This window comes from Ochotona princeps, chromosome 21 (genome assembly GCF_030435755.1).
Source record: "Ochotona princeps isolate mOchPri1 chromosome 21, mOchPri1.hap1, whole genome shotgun sequence".
NCBI lineage: Eukaryota > Metazoa > Chordata > Mammalia > Lagomorpha > Ochotonidae > Ochotona > Ochotona princeps.
In genome coordinates this window covers 40,449,903-40,464,370 of record NC_080852.1, presented here as the reverse complement: position 1 = coordinate 40,464,370, position 14,468 = coordinate 40,449,903, and positions in this window count along the sequence as shown.

Genomic DNA, 14,468 nt, shown 5'->3' with positions numbered 1-14,468 from the left:
AGGGCATTGCTATGAAGCATCAGTTTGCAGTGGGCGTGGGGACAGGGCTGGCAGGTGAGCTGGCTGGTGTCAGGCTCAGGAGGGGAGGGGGCGGGCTCCTCTTGCCTGTGGTTTACCTGTGGCCTTGAGGGTGATGGTATGTGCACCAGGGAGGAGGTTGGGTGTGGGAGGCAATTACCGCCAGTGCTTTATTCGGTGCTCAGTTCTGTGGTCAGTTACGTGGTCAGTTACATCTTGTGTCCTGGCCAAACCTCAAGCTGGAGTCGAGGGGTACACTGTGTGCGAAGAGGGGACGGAGACAATGGGCTGGGCCAAGGCCAACGCACGAGGGAGCTCCAGAAATCAGAACCGGGGAGGCCAGGAGAGACCCAAGGGGGTCGTCCACTCCAGGATGGCCTGTTTCTTCAGAATTTACAGATGGGTGCGTGTCACATATGACCTCCGTCGTGCCTTTTTGTTGTCCTTGAATGGCCTAAAGAAGGCGGTCTGAGCCTTGCTGCGTGCGTAGCAGGCACCGCGGCCTGGAGCTGTGACCCCAGCAGTCGGGCTGAGGTGCTCCGCTCAGGGTCTCAGCACAGACAGTCCAGAGGCATGGTTCTTGTGTTGCTTCTTTTACATCGGTGTCTTCTAACTGCATGGTTGCTCTTCTCAACCTCCCTGGCTGTGCCTGCTGAGCAGGCGAAAGATCCCTCCCTTTCCTGGTGACTCAGCCTTTACACTGCACCCCCCGCCATCCATACCCTGTGTTCTGCTCTGTATTCTCCCAAGCAGTGTTCAAGTCAGTGCTGTTCCATCAGGTCATCGCAGCACTCCCCTGTGTCTGATGCGTTATTCACTGCAGGATTCTCCTGGAATGAGCTGCATTATTTACAAGGCTGTAGGACTTGTGAGATTTCATGAGCTTTCTTGTAAATCTGTTAGGAGTCGGCTGGGCTGCACTGGATGGCTGAATGCCGCTTGCTTTGACATCATGACTTACCGACTTCCTGATTCTCCTGTTGATACTTTGTTTCCAATACTCACATATTCTGGCAGGAGTGATTTTGATGCTTTGTACATTAATATGGCCTATCAGCTCTCTCCCTCTGTAATTTACAGAATTTATGGAATTAATGGCACTCAGCCCTAGGCATTGTCAACTGGATCAATAACTGCCTGGAACTTGGCCTGAGCCCAAGCTTCGAGCCAAGTGCGCTGAAGCTTTTTGACCACTGGAGGGCAGCAGGACGATGCACCCAGAGCTGAGAGCTCACCAGCAGGTCTGTTTTCCTTACCCGGAAAGATGCATAGTCTCCCTTGCATGTGGGGGCTGAAATTTAAAAGAAATTAGAAGAAGCAGGTCAAAAGAAACAAATGCCTGAATGTAGCAGTATTTCTGCTAGTTTAGTTTCATGACACTCTTTTGGGGGTAAAGATTTATTTTTGTATTTGGAGAGACAGAGGGAGACAGAGGGGAGAGACGTGTTTTCCATCTGCTGGTTCGTTTCCCAGGTGGCTGCAATAGATGGGGCTGGACCAGGCCATCTCCAGGAACCTGGGGCTTCATCTGAGTCTCCCACATGGTGGCAGGAGCCCAGGTGCTTGGGCCGTCTTGTGTGGCTCCTCCAGGCCAGTAGCAGGGAGCTGAGTTGGAAGTGGAGCAGCTGAGCTGAGACTTGAGCCAGTGCCCAGATCGGATGCTGGCATCGTGGCCTACTATACAATACTGGCCCCCAAACTGTCAAACGAATGGTTAAGAATGTTACACTACAGTAGTTTTAATGACCTTCAATTAGTGCAAATTTAAGTTTATGTGAATGAAATGATTATTTTTCCATATCCAATTATTGTTTATAGCTGTTATCTGTAATCCCACTAAACTAGGGTCTTTTTGCTTTTGCATTCGTTAAACTTCTTATTTAATGAGATACTAAGCCTTTTTACCGTAATGTAAATTTAAAACATGCTATCTGAAAAAGTAGAAAAAAGGATGGGAGACAAAGTGAATATCAGTATGCTTGGAATGGTGTCTGCAAATCATATAGAATCTATTAAAAACTAATTAAAAGTTGAAAGGGAAAAACGCAAAAAAGGAAAAAGAGTACTTGAAAGTAAGAGATGGTTCTAGAATGCCTTGCAAGCAAAGGCGTCGTTTGTTGCTGGACTGAGATGAGCTAAGCAGGCTGACACGCATGCGTTCCTGCTGGTCACCTCTGCACTTGGCTTCTCTAGCTGCTGAGGTCCTGGGAAGCACTCACTCCCTGCTCCCGGGCTGGGGACGCTGTGACTGTGGCTGTGCCAGTGTCTGGTGGACACACTGTGGTCACAGCTGACTTCGGGCTCCTGCTTTGCTGGGTGCAGGCTGGGGCCCCGTGTGGCCTTGGCTGGGCTCGGCTCCTCACACACCCCTCTGAGAGGCCTCACTGCCAAGCTCAGTGTGGGCTGCTGGCTTCATCTTCAGACAGGTGCATTGTGACACTTCCTGAGCGTGTGAAGGACCAGACACTGCGTACTGATGTGGTCGGTCTCCCCACCCTGTGCCTGTTGAGAGGAGGCAGACATTTAATTTGTTTAGAAGAATGTGCAGATAGAGAAGTGTCCAGTTAAAGTGGGAATTGGTTGTGTCCATTGCTGTGTGTCGCATGCTTGTGTGTAATGTCCAGCTGTTGTCCCAGTGCTGTTGATGGGTGTTGAAGCCGGCTGCAGAGCGTGGTCACTCCACACCTGTCTTCAGTGTTCGTTTCCAAGTGTTAGCAATTTTATTTCTACTTTGGTTCCTTTGGAAACCTGCTTGGGGAGGTTCGTAGTTTCCTCTTTTTGCTCGTCTTTTCTGCTTTGCTTTCTCTAGTTGTGTGTGACATGAATGGGTGTTTTTCACCAGAGTTGTAAGGCTTCAGGCTGAAATCCTTGTGTGTCCAGATCTGCCTAATTCTTCCTGGCTTTTAAAATAATTCTTGTGCCAGAAGTATGCTTTGTGGAGTCATGCAAGGGAGAGCTCTTTGAAGTTGGGGTGCATTATTCTTGGCGTGAACTTTGTATCTGACAGTGCCTGGGGTGCCGGGAGGATCTGAGGGAAGGGGGTGATGAGGGTTGGTGGGCGCCTGGTGCAGTCAGCTCTCCTGGGGCCGTGACTGCTAGGGGTGGTGGTGGTTTCCCCTGGGGCGCTATTCTACCCCTTTAACTTCCCTCCCTGTGTGGTGTATTACCTGTAGGTCTAACTTTGCATTTCAGGCTTAATTTGGGTTTTTAGAAGACTTCATTTATTTATTTCCAAGGCAAAGTGACAGTAAGAGAGAGAGAAAAAGAGAAATCTTCCATGTGCTACCCAATGACTGGGGCTGGGCTAAGCAGAAGCCAGGAGCCTGGAACTGCTTCTGGGTGTCCATGTAGGTGGTGGGGGCAGAGGGAGATTCAGTATTTGAGCCACTTAGTGCCACTTTCCCAGCTGCATTAGCAGGGAGCTGGGTTGGAAACAGAGCAGCCAGACACAAGCTAGCAGGGGTGGGGTGGGCTGGGCAGCTTAACAGCAGCGTGAGCAGTACCCAAGCTTCTGGCCGTGTCAGGTGGGTCCAGTGCACATCTTTGGCTGCCTCTGAACGGGATCTTTTGAATCCAGAAAGCTGTGAATACCCACTGGTCAGGTGCTGTCCTGAGTGAAAGCTCCCTTCCTGTGCGAACCTGCATTCACTTAGTTTTGGCCTCAGGGTTCCATCTTTCTAGCGTTGCTGCATTTGGTAAGATTTTAAAGCATTTACTGGATTTCTTGCTTGTTTTCAGTGGGAGGGTCATTAGATTATGTGTCTCCCATATGCTTGGAAATGGAGTATTCTGCGCGCTGGAGTGTTTCGCTGCCAATTGGATTAGCTCTCAGATGCAGTCGTGTGTGGGTGATTGGTGGTGTGGCGGTGTAACAGGGAGGCTTGGACTGCTCCTCTGTGCTTCTCAGCAGCCGTGTCTGAGGGAAGCCTGGCTCTTCTCTGGGTCCCAGCGTCCCTGTCAGTGTGGGCTGGGCTGGCTTCCCTTATGGTTCACTGTGGTGTTCTTCCACTGGCAAGGAAGTGGTGTTTGCAGGTGGTGATAGAGGTTGTTAGCCTGTAGTCTCCTGATGGGTGCTTGTTATAATGTTGTTGCTGTGCCTGTGCCAGCAAACTGAGGCCCAGGAGGGCCACATGGCCTGACCAAGGGAGCAGGGTGCTGGAACATGGGTGCCATCTCTGGAAGTCCATGCTTTTCAAGATAAGCTGGGCTTGGTGATGTGCACCCAGAATCCACCTGGAACACTCCTGTGGCACAACAGGGTGGGCTTAGGGGTCACTGCAGGGAGTGCCGTGGGCCTCTCTGTTGCAAGGTGCTGGGACTGTGCGTTGTGGTGGTTCTGGTTCCTGGAAGAAGCCTCCGTGAAGAGCAGGTTTTTCTAGATTGCATGATGTTTAACTGGGGCAGTTCTGCCACTTTGCTGCTGGATAACCCCTGTCTTTATAAGTCAGAGAGGAACTGATGAGGCTGGTATATGGCTTGTGGCTTTATAGGCACTTAAGTCAGGTTTGTCCTCAGATCACGCACCATGCTGTAGGGCCCTGACCCATCCTGGTTGGACAGTCCATGGGATGGTGTCATGGCCCGGAAGAACACAGCGGAGCTGCTTGCTAGGGCCCTGCCTGCCAGGGTGGGCCAGCCCCTCAAGAAGCCTTCTTTTTCTTAATGAGTCAATACAAGATTTATTAATTTTTTTTATTTTGAAACTTAGAGTTATAGAGAGAGATCGAAATATCGTTTGCTGCTTTATTCCACAGCAGGCTACAACATCCATTTCCAGGCTAGGCTGTTGAGGGCCATTGCCAGGCACACTGGGTGCTTCCCTGGCTGGTACCAGGTATGTGGAGTGCTTTGCTGGCTGAGGGTACCAGGCATATGGAGTACCTTCCTGTCTGGGGGTACCAGGCACACAGAGTGCCTTCCTGTCTGGGGGTACCAGCCACATGGGGTGCTTTCCTTGCTGGGGGTACCAGGCACACAGAGTGCCTTCCTGTCTGGGGAATACCAGGCACACGGGGTACCTTCCTGGCTGGGGGTACCAGGCACACAGGGTGCCTTCCTGGCTGCTGAGAATGTGTTTTCCCAGTGTGAATTCCCTTCCTCATGATGAGACAAATCCTGCAGCAGGCAGGTGGGTTCTGGGGCCTGACCCCTGCATGATCTGGCCCAAAGCAGACAGACACTCTGGGGGTGGAGTGCAGTGTGTGGTGTCAGCAGTGACTGGCCGCTGGCATGCATGGAGGGGGAGGTGCTTCCAGGAAAGCTCAGAACGTGTATTTCTGGAATATTCCATTTAGAATTGAAATAACAAAAATGCAAAAAAATCACAGGTTAGGGAAGACTGCTGGAATTAAACTAGACAGAATCTGTGTGTTCTGTGTCTCCATTTAGCCTGAAACACGGCCTCCTAACTCACCCTGTGTGGTCAGGGTTCCAGGGTAATTCTAGATCTTTAAGGTAAATCCCTTCCTCCCGAGACCAAGTGCAGAGCTCGGAGCAGATGACAGTGCCAGGGTGGCTGGAGCCTTGGAGGCAGGCAGCAGCGAGGGACGCTGGCAGCAGCGAGGGACGCGACGCTGCGGTGTGTGCGGTGTTAGAGTGGCGGTCTTATCAATGAGGAAGTGCCCAGCCTTCTTTGTGGACACAGATTCCTGATGTCTCTCACTCTCTCGAGGTCAGGGCCCCTCCTGCTCACCCACACCGCTCTGTGTTTGGTCTCCCCTGTGTGTTTCCTGCAGCTTGCATCATGAGGGGAGTGCCCTGGCTGCTGTGTTCTCTGCTGGACTCTGATTTGTTTCGGGGCTTTTCTGCGTTTGACCTATGTCCTTTCGGGTGTTCTCAAGTGCCGGCAGCCACTGCTGTGCATGCAGGCACCCAGAAAGAAGGTTTTCTGTTTGTTTGAGCCTCTGGTTGTTAGCTAGCACTCAGTCTAGGGCCCAAGGTTCCCGAGTGGACGGATCAGAGAGCTGCTTGCTGGAGCCCTACCTGGTGTGTGCTCTCAGGACACCTCTATCAGGAAGGTTTGAGTGCCGAGTGAAGGAGAGAGGCCTTGTTCACTTGTGGTATCTCCTGCAGCCAGGCCCCACCCTCTTCTGTCCTTGAACTTGAACTTCAGGGTCTCTGACCTTTGGCCTCCCACTCCCACCAATTCCTCTGACTGCAGATGGAGCCGTGGACTTAGCTGTACTGCCAGCTTTCCTGGCCCTGGGCTTGCTCACGGCCTGTTGTGGGACAGCACCAGTGCAGAGAGGGCAGGAAGCGTGCCCTGAATGGTCCCCTCAGTCTCCGGTGTCCTTAGGGTGGTGGTTCTGTGCTAAGCGCTGCTGCAGGTGGTCTGCCCTCAGGGAAACCATGCAGGAAGGAGTGCTCCGCAGCCCTCCTGCAGGGAGCTGGCTGTCCTGTGCGGCTGTGTCTGCTCCATGCACGTCCTTGGCCTTTGGGAGTCTCCATTCCAGGGTATGCCATCCCAGGACAGGCCCCTGCTGGCCCTGACCTGAGCTGCCAGGGGCTCACACGGCAGAAGTTGCAAGGACACAGGGTCTGTGCATGTGTCTTGGCCAACAGAGGACTAAGCCTGTGTCAGTGTGAACGAAAGAGCCCTTTGCTTTCCCAGGTCACTGATCTGTGCAAGGTCACCTGTGCCTTTGTATCCCGGTTGCTCCTCCTTGCTCCTCCTTGCCCTGGGCCATGGCCCAGGATTCTGTGCCCATGAACTGCCTGGACTGGCCTTGACCTCCAGGTGGCTTTGAGCAATGGGAGGCACCTGCTGGAGGCTCAAGGGCAGGGAAGGAGGTAGGCACCTTGTGTTTTAGTGTTTTTTTTAAAGAAATTTTTTCTCTTCTTTTTTATTTTTTTCTCCCTGTCGTGTTTTAACTAGTGCTTTAAAACGCCCTCCCCGTAGCTTGCTAATTTCATTTCCTGTAAACTTTCTGACCTCTGCTTCTGTTTGTCCACCTGTGCCTGCCTTGTACCTGCGCTGCTGTCTGTCAGGCTGGGCCTGCCCAGAGTTCCCTCTTGGCTGGACAGTGCTTTCTCCTCTCCTTGCCCGCAACCGAGGGCAGTGGCTGGGACATCAGACCTGTTACTGCTAGTGTGGGGCCCTCTCAGAGCGACACTCCCTCTCATCCTGCCCCCCCCCCCCAAAGACTTCTTGTTGGACTGCCACGTGAGCAAGCCATCTTCCGTGCGTGGTGTCTGCTCCTTACCCGCCAGCTGGACTATGCCTGTGTCAGCTGGCCTTACATTTCCCTGCACATTGCCCTTTTGGGGAGAATACAAGTGCCCGCAAGGTGCCCGTTTATAGCAGGGAGAGGGTTGAGAAGTGGGTTCCCTCCTGAGTGACAGGAGACAATGCAGCAGTGATCAGTCCCATAGCGTCTGGGGGTGAGAGTTAGGTTTTGCTCTTTGATATCCCTGCATGGCCAGTGTAGCTGGGCCAGGCACTAAGCCATAGCATGCCCTCTGTGCCTGCCCACTCAGAAGACAGAGCAAAATGTAGACACAGCGGGGCCACAGTTAGGTGCAGGTGGCTGAGCACCAGGTACCCCATGGAGCTCTCCAGGACCGGAAGGTTCATCTGTGTGCTGTCGGCTTCTTCCAGCTGGACCCGTGGCACACCAGGAAGTGAGCCGGCGAGCAGAGTGTCTCTGTGATGTCTGTCCACTGCTCCTTGCGCACCGTTTCCCATCAGAACTTGGAGCAGCCTGTGATTGTATCTTTCCTAAGTTTTTGGCGACCAGGCTCTGCAGACATAGGGATTATCTGACCTGCTGTCTTTAAAACTCGAATAGCCGGTTTAGAGAAAAAGCGCATGTGTGCACCATCCATTTCTTTGCCACATGCCCTTTGAGTCCGAGCAGCGCTGTGCGGCTTATTTGCATGCAGAAACCAGAGCAGCCAGCAAGAATCCAAAGGCAGGAGGGTTGGAGGCACTGAGTAGGACGCACCTGGTCTAGATGTGGGCTCCCTGGCTCAGCAGCTGTGTAGCCAGGTCCAAGGCCCTCAGTCTCTTGGGCCCCATGTTTCTCGTTTTAAAGTGGGCAGAATAACAGCACCTACATCGTGGGGATGCCACCAGACGCGCTGCGGTCACCTGAGGAAATGCCTAGGACTGGATGGCACCTACAGAAGAGGCTAAAGAAGTGCTAGGTTAAACATAAAACCCATAACCTTCCACTGTTCAAGATAAGAGAATTGCACGGGCACTATCCTCTTTCATAAAATCTCCCAGACATATTTGCTTTTTGGAGATAGAGAGTGGGTAAGGGCTAGCGTTGTGGTACATTGGGTTAAGTAGCTACTTACGATGCCACCATTCTATTAGAGTGCTGGTTTGTGCACTGGCTGCTTCTCTTACAATCCAGCTTCCTGCTGATGTGCCTGGGAGAACAGCACGAGATTGTCCACTAGAGGCCACTGCTGCCTGCAGAGGAGACCGGCTGGAGTTCCTGCTCCTGGCTTCAGCCGGCCTTAGCTCTGGCTGTTGTGGCCACTTGCGGAGTGAACCAGTAGATGGAAAATCAATCTTTCTCCCCTGTCTGTGCATTTCAAATACATACATGCATGCATCTCTTTTAAAAGGAGGAGCATCAGTGAATATGTCCACACAGCATGATTTATAGGCTGCCTTTAAATAGAAGGGTGTTCCTTTCAGCCAATCCCCCTTGAAGACAGGACGGAGGGCTCCTTGTGCAGTCCCACTGGGTTAGGGTTACCTTTCTCTGGGCGAGCCCTGCGGCTACAGTGTTCCGTGCTTCTCTGCCTTCATTGCACCCGTTTCTCTGCTGTTTTTCAGTAGCGTATTTAGGCACATGCTGTTACCATTTCCTATCTGGTAACTAGGCAGGTGTTAAATAAAAGTGATCCAATTTTATACATAAAGTAAATCAGAAAAGTGTGTCTGGAGTGTGGGCTAAATTCTGGAATCTTGACTTGCTTATGGTATCTTTCTTTCAAAAGAGCATGTCTTCCACAAATTTGCTTTGCTGCAAAATTGCAGAACATTCATCTCTTCTGAGAGGTTGGTTTTCTGTAGAGTCACCAGCGTACTGATTGACTGGGAGGAGCAGATGGGCAGCTGAGTCCTAGCAGGCAGGGTGTGGCAAGCCCTGCCTCATGGCCAGGGGTTCAGGAACATCAAGGTGACCACTCTGTCTTTGGCCCCTCGTGGATCAGCCTGGATTGCTTCAGCAGCCCAGGGAGCCAGGGCCTCTGCCACCCTCCGGCGTGGAGAGAGCCAGCAGGGGTGCACAACCCTGGCTTTACAGGATTTCCTTGCTGGAACCAAGGGCTGCATCTCCTGCAGTGCAGTGTGCCCCATCTAAGGGACTGCCACCCCAGGAGGACACTGGCAGTGCCTGGAGGCTCCTTGGTTGTTAGAGTGGCAGGGGCACTCAGTGGGCAGAGGTTGGCAAGGCTGTCCTACAGGTCATGGCACACAGGACAGCGCCCAGTGGCCAAGAACTGTGCAGTCGCATGCGCTGCTGTGCCGGCAGAGAGCCGGCGTGCGGGTTGCACAGCCACATGTTGCCCCGCCCATTCTGCCCCGTCTCTGCCGGCATTCCTGCACCTTGCTGGCGGCTCTTGGTGGCGCCTCCCCAGAGTTATTCTCTGTCAGAGCTGCAGCTTTCTTTCTGCTTTTTTCACAGCACTTGGTCTTGTGAATTAAGAATTGCTTAATAAAGACACTCACTTTATGAATCGCCCGTTTGGCTTTGTACAAAGCAAAGGAATTATGCATGCATTTGAATTTTTGATCCGTCGTCTGTTTATTGTCATTTCCGTGCAGAAAAGCTTTCAAATGCCAACAAAATCCCTTGTTGAAAAAAAATGCAGAATCACCATGTGGCAGTAATTAATTTTTTCTTTGTTTTCACCTAATTAGATTTGTGCGAAGAATGAGGCAAGGTCTTTATCATCTGCAGGAGTAGCCAGTTTCTTGCACCTGACTTCCATTGCTCTAAATAACTCCTTCATTAGGAAGGAGGCAAGCCCAGTGACACGTCATTAATTCTCGTGGATATCATCTGGGAAGCCAAATGTTTGTGGAAGGCCAGTCTGGCAAGCTCAGCCTCAAGGTATTAGCTCTTATTAAAAGTCAGCTTCAAGGCTGCCTGCCTGGTCTCTCCACCCTGTGTGGCTTCCGTCCTGTACGAGCCCAGGGTGTCAGAAGGAGGTGGGTTAGCATCTTCATCCTTCAGCCGTCTGCATCTTTGACATTTTGGGGGCTGTGGAAGAGCCTGAAATGGTGCCCTTTCTCAGTGTCACTCGGCTCTTTTGAACAAAAGAAAAGGTATACCTGAAAATACAGTGTGAGCGGAAAATTAAACACTGTTCTTACATCCGTACCCATCTACTTTCTAAGTGCATTTGTCTCTATAAATCAGCCTTTTTGATTGATAAAATTTTACTTTTAAAGATTTATTTTTTCAGAGTCACAGAGAGGCAGAGGCAGAGCGTGAGCTGCCATCCACTGGTTCCCTCCCCAGATGGCCACAAAGGCCAGGCTGAAGCCAGGAGCCAGGAGCTTCATCCAGATTTTCCCACACTGGTGCAGGGGCCAAAGCCTTGGGCCAGCCCCTGGGGAGTAGATTGCAAGTGGAGCTGCTGGGACTCGAACTGGTGCACATACTGAATGCCAGCACTGTAGCTGCAGCTCACTTCTTACAGCTCAGAGCTGGCTCCCCTTTCTTGCTGGTTTTTTTTTTTTTTTGAGATACATTTATTTATTTGGAATTCAGAGTTAGGGAAGAGATTCAGAGAGAAGGAAGGATAGCGGAGAGGACAGGAGAAGATCGATTTTGCGTTTACTGGTCCACTCCTCAAATGGCTGCAACAGCTCATTCTGGGTCAAGCAGAAACCAGGAGCCAGAAGCTCTGTTCTAGTCTCCCGTGGCTGGTGTCAGCATCTGCTGTTTTACTGGGCACATTATCAGGGACTTGGATGAGAATTGGAGCACCTAAGACTTGAACTGGCTCTCGTGGGCTGTGCAGTCCCACAGGCTGTAGCAAAGCTTCTACAACTGCAACACTAGATCCTCAAACAGGCTCTGAAACATCAGGGGAAACCAGGGCTGCCGGTAGATTCCGCATCTCTCCAGTGTGCGGAGTTCTGGGTGGGAGATCTTGTACCACTGAGGCTTTCCGAACTGTGTGAGAACTTGCAGTCTGGGGATGCTAGCAATGCCAGGCTCACCTCAAGTCTGTTGTCCTGCAGCGGCATTATATTGAGCTCGGACTGTTCCAACCTGAGATGTACTTGACCCAGGCCCCAGTGCACAGAGAGGGGCATACTCCCTGTAAGGCCGGTCTGTCTCTCACCCTTATCCCCACTGAGGCTGCCTCCTGGCTTTGAGGCTTCCGTTGGTCTAGGTACAGTGGTTGGGTTGCAGTTAAGGTGTGTGCTTATTTAAAATCAATGGCTCTGGCCCAGGTTGCAGGAGCTCTTGTACCATCCAGCAGTGTATGGTAGAGCTAAGCCAACACTGCTTCCTTTTTGTGCAATAGCTGTCGTATTAGATCGTGAGATGTGCCTTATAACTGACTCTCACTTGTCTTTTTTAATTTTTAAAAAATTTTTTCAGGGATTTATTTATTTTTATTGGAAATGTAGAGTTACAGAGAGAAGAGAGGGAGAGAGAGATCTTCCATCTGCAGGTTCACTCCCTAAATGGCCACAATGGTCAGAGCTGAGCCCATCCGAAGCCAGGAGCCAGGAGCTCTTCTGGATCTCTCTGGTGGATGCAGGGTCCCAAGCACTTGAGCCATCCTCTGCTGCTTTCCCAACCTATAAGCTTGGAGCTGGGTCAGAAGTGGAGCAGCTGGGACTTGAACTGACATACAAATCCCTAAGCGGAAACAGCTTGCTAACCACTGTTCTTGTCTTGCTTGTTGGATTTTGGGGAGTGTTGCAATGACTACCATTGTTACCATCCTATTTCAGTTTCTCATCCCATCTCACAGACAGGGAAGTCAAGAAGTAGAGACCAGGGCCTAGCACAATGGCTCAATCGGATAATCCTCCTCTCCACAGGCATCAGGATCCTGTATGGGTGCTAGTTCGTGTCCTAGCTGCTCTACTTCCCATCCAGCTTCCTGCTTATGGCCTGGGAAGGCAGCGGAGGCTGGCCCAGAACCTTGGGGCCTCTTAGGTGTTGGCAATAGGAAGGTGATGGCAGGAATTCTTGTGGAATTTGCATAGTCTGTCCCCTCAACTAGATTTTTATGTGACTGTGCCCAGAACCAATATTGAGGTTTACTGTCAGTTCCCAACATTTTTGGAAATGTTCACTCTAACAAGCACGAATTTCAGCAGTTCTGTCTACCCACTTGAGCTGCTTCGTGCTTTTTACATTTTATTCTCACCAGCGGAGTGATTGTGTCTAAAACTCCTGGCTATTAAAAGCTTCCTGTCCAATAGCAAAGTGTTACTGCAGCAGTGACAACCCTTCTTGGGCATGGAGGCGGGAGCGGCAGGTCGGCTGATGCACGGCCACGGGAGCTGCCGTGGGTCTGTGTTTTCCTGCTGGTGAGCAGTGACAGTGCTATCGTGCAGGCGTTAGGGGACAGGACGCAAGCCTCATCTTCAGTCCGCACCTTTCAGGTATCAGGGCTCAGACCCACACCCTTACCTTGTCCTTACCTGCGGAGATCACCACACAGGCCTCTTTGCCTCAGCTCCTCTCCCCATGCACGAGGGTGCTCCGGCCAGAGGTAAGTTCGCTCATGCTGAGTGCTTAGATGTCTGCGGACTGTTCCCCCTCAGATCTGCTGTTCTGGAAAGGATCCGTGGTCACTTAGAGCAGACAGGACGTGCAGCTGTGCGGCCAACTGTGCTGGGCACTGGAATCGAGCCCCTTCAGGTTCCGCCTGGGACTGACATTTAACGTGACCTTCTCTGGACAAGAGGTTAATTTCTGCAGTATTAGAATGATGGAGATGAGCCTGTGACGCTCCTCTGGCTGTGGCATCTGGGCTGCAGACAGCAGACGTTGGCTGGTGAGGATCTGTGTCTCCAGGGCCGCCTCCTTGATCTGGGCCAATTCCATTCCAGGATCAGCTTTGGGTCTTCAGTCTCCTACAGAGCTGGGAAATGCAACTGGAGCCCTTGCCTGGAGTACGCGATGCATGCGGGTCTGGGCTTCCTCCTGCAGTTCTGACCAGAGCTTGCTGTTGAGCTGGGCCCTGTGCCAATCAAGGTTTCGTGTGATCTTTGCATGTAAGATAGGCACTCTTGGTCTCTCCACTTAGTGGAGGCTTAAGGAGCTTGGATCTCACAGCACCGGGGCCTGGCAATGACGTGTCACTTGCCGGCCTGTGAGCGGGCTCATTCCTGACTTGCCCGCTGGGAAGTTTTGTGTCGTGGTATTGTTTATTTTGTGTCAGGCACTGGTCCAAGTGGGCACCTCCGAGCACTGTGCAGGTATTGCCCTGCCCTTTACAGAGGAGGAATGTGAGTCAGATGAAGGTGGCCCACCTTGCCTGTGCCCACAAACCTGCAGGACTGCCTCATGGAAGCTGCGCCTTGAGAAGCTCCAGCACAGTGGCGACTCTGTCCTTTCTGTCTCTCGTAATGAGAAGCACTGCGTGCTGCTGAGCCACGGAGCTCCTGGAGCTGGATGTAGACGCCTGGATTCTGTTCTGAACCTTGGTGTTCGTTGCACTAGCGAAGCACAAAGCACAGTAAGCATTTCCAGCTGATACAATACCAGCTAGACCTGCTTAGAAACACAACCCTGAACCCTTAGAAACACGAGGACCGTTGGAGGTACCCAGGTCGGAAAGCCCCTCTGCTGGGGAAACTGAGGCCCAGATGGTTTTATGACCTTGACATAACCTTTCAGATGAGAAGGGACTTGCTCTCCCATGGCCTAGAGGCATTGCCGGAGAGCTACTCAGGCAGCTGAGCTGATGTTACAGCTACGGCATGCACAGAACAAGAAGGCAGGAATGGTGTGCTGTTGATCTGGATGGACCTGGGTGAGATTATGGAACCAGTTATGTGTTACAAATCAGCTCAGGACAGCCACTTCTGGACTCAGCAGATCCTGGGATCTCTTCCTTAAGGACGCGGCTGACAGCGCTGCAGTTGCTAAACCTCGTTTCACTTGCTGGAGGTGAGATTTGAGAGGTGAGCTAGGAGAGGGGATGAAGACGCTAACTTGAGGCTTATGTTCTGTTGCGTCTGTTAAGGCCTGCAGTTGGCTGAGCTGCCTGTGTGCTCTGGAGCCCCACAGTGGGGGGAATGCTCTATGAGATCTGACAAAGATGGGCTAACCTTACTGTGGCTCACCTTTTCTAGGGCCGGGAGCAAATCCTGCCCTCACTCGACTTGTCTATTTAGTGGGCACTTGAATAGCTCGAGTTTCTCACCGTTGAGAACAGGGGCAAATGTCATACTTTGGGAAATCAGCAAAATGGGAAATGAATGGGAGAAACTGAATGTTGGGAAACTG